We start from the raw sequence: 2215 nt of genomic DNA, 5'->3' as shown, positions 1-2215 counted from the left end.
AGAAGGGCTGGCCCAGCCGGTCGCGCGGCCCCGGGCGGGCCTGGCCGGGTCGCGCAGTTGGGGGCGGTTGGTCCGGGCAGAGGGGCGGGGCCGCAGCTTCTCGTTACCGTCTCTTTACTTTCTAAAGCAGGATGTGGGCCGGCCCGCTGACGTCATGGGGTCTCCCAGCCCCGCCCCCCGCCCGGGTGGATGGGGGAGGGGGAGGGGGAGGGAAGAGGGAGGGCCGGCCGGGGGGGACCCCAAGGGGGTTTCCTCAGCAACGCGGAGAGGGAAGGGGAAAGTCATTGTGAAACTTGAAACTCATTAAGTTTGAAAAACAGAAAAAACCCGGGAGGGGGGGCGGGGTGTTGGTTAGCAGGGTGGAAGGGGCCGTACTCTTCACCCTGAACTGAAACCACTTTTTGGTGGCGGATGTTCTATTAAAAGAGCGAGGAAAGCCAAGGTTATTCCAGAGGCCGCTCCAAAGCCCGCTGGTGGTTCCCAGAGCCGCAGCTGCGAGCGCAGTTAACCCCTGCCTGCCCGCATGACAGCTCGGGGCCGCGAGGAGAGGGGAGCTGGGGGGCCGATAGGGGGATCCGGGCTGGGCCGCCGATCCGGCTCCTGAGACGCGAAGAAGAGAAAGGGGAAGAGGGAGTAATTACCATTAACCAGAGTTTGACCCCGGCTGCTAGAAAGCAGGAGAGGAAGTAAGGAGTGGAAATCTATGGACAAGAAATCAGAAGGGGATAGACCAGGGTAATGAAGAAGGTTTTTTCGGGGTTAGACCTAAAGAACGGCAGGAGTTTGGGTTTCAAAAGTTCCACATGTACACCCTAAAAAGGCAGTGACTTCTTTTAGGTGCCACCCGAACTTGGGAGGAATAAAGTAATCCAAAAATTTTGATGCAGAAAATTTCTAGGATTGAACCAAACTGTTTTCCCCTTTTAAGGAATAAAAATGCTAAATGATAGCGTACTCCCACTAAGACGGCTGGACATCTGTGCAAACTCGAATTGTTTTGTTCCCTGGGGCTTCCATTAAGACGTCTAGATTTTTCCTGCTAGGGTTGACCCCTGAAATTCCCCTGAGGAAATCATACCTCTAGCTCTTTTGAGCTTAGAAAAGCTCGAAGTTCCAGAATGGGAATCATAAAAAATGGAATAGTCAATTCTGGTGAGCGTGTAACCAAAAATAATGTCACGTAATGGGGGAAATATGCCTATGAAAAACTGAATTTGGTCGTAAGAGCAAAGATCATCCAACAACTGCCTGAATTTGAAATGTCTAACATACTATCCTTCCAACCCTGCAATGAAATAATGTAATTTTTATTTTCAACGTCATATAATCATCTTTTTATGAAATCTAGTGGATTTCAGTCCCAAAAAGTATGTAATATAACTTCCCAACTGGTCTATTTGAATTTTAAAAAAGCGCATTTAAATGCATCTAATAATCTGTCAGAGGATACATATTAAATTTGCTTCATAATTATTAAGTCTACTTTGTGTCACTTGGGAAGTAAAAAACGCTAATTGAATGAATACATTTTTAATCCAACAGTGGTTAAGCATACTAGAAATACACACTGCGAGCACAATCTTTATATGGGATTTGGCATTGCTAAGAACTTTCTAGCTAAAATATACACTCAAAGTTGAATTATAATAGGTTAATTTTGCAATTTCAATTTGTTAAAGAACTTCTTGTCTTGGACTACTCACAATCAATTTAACTTACTTAAGCAGCAGCCCAGTAATAAACTTTTCCCTCTAATATATATACAATGCAGGACTGTCTCCTAGTAAGTTTGCGAATTTTCTAAATGGAATTTCTTTTCACAACTCTGCCTACAATTCTAGTTATCAGAATGTGGGGCAATCCAGCTAGCTACACTATAAGGTAGCTTGTTTGGGCTTAATTGTTTTGTGACAAATACATTGCCAAAATTTATCACATAAACGGAACGTGGAGGTAAAAAATGTTTTTGAACCAAAAATAAATGTGAATGGTCAACTGCAGTTTGAACAGTCAAAAATATTGAAATAGTGGGGACGGGTGTCCATCCTCTGCAGAAAGAGGGAGAGGGCTTGGCAACGTGAAGTAGCGTATGAGTGGCGGAAGTGTCACTGGAAGCTCTACATTTATTTTGATTGCTGAGCCGTGTACAGAGGGCAGCCAAGTCCGCCCTGGAGCCTCGTCGCGGGGACTCGACCGTCCGCCGCGCCCACCCAGC

At 46.2% G+C, this 2215-nt stretch overlaps 1 protein-coding gene across 1 annotated transcript in view; it reads right to left on the bottom strand.

The window, feature by feature from the left end:
* HIVEP1 (HIVEP zinc finger 1) overlaps positions 1–2215 on the bottom strand; it is a 165872-nt gene that overhangs the window by 163192 nt on the left and 465 nt on the right. The gene's annotated exons all lie outside the window — the stretch shown is intronic.

The sequence above is a fragment of the Trichechus manatus genome, unplaced genomic scaffold (genome assembly GCF_000243295.1).
Source record: "Trichechus manatus latirostris isolate Lorelei unplaced genomic scaffold, TriManLat1.0 scaffold00103, whole genome shotgun sequence".
Taxonomy (NCBI): Eukaryota; Metazoa; Chordata; class Mammalia; order Sirenia; family Trichechidae; genus Trichechus; species Trichechus manatus.
The sequence above is the reverse complement of the archived record's forward strand: the minus strand, read 5'-3'. Positions and strand labels throughout refer to the sequence as shown.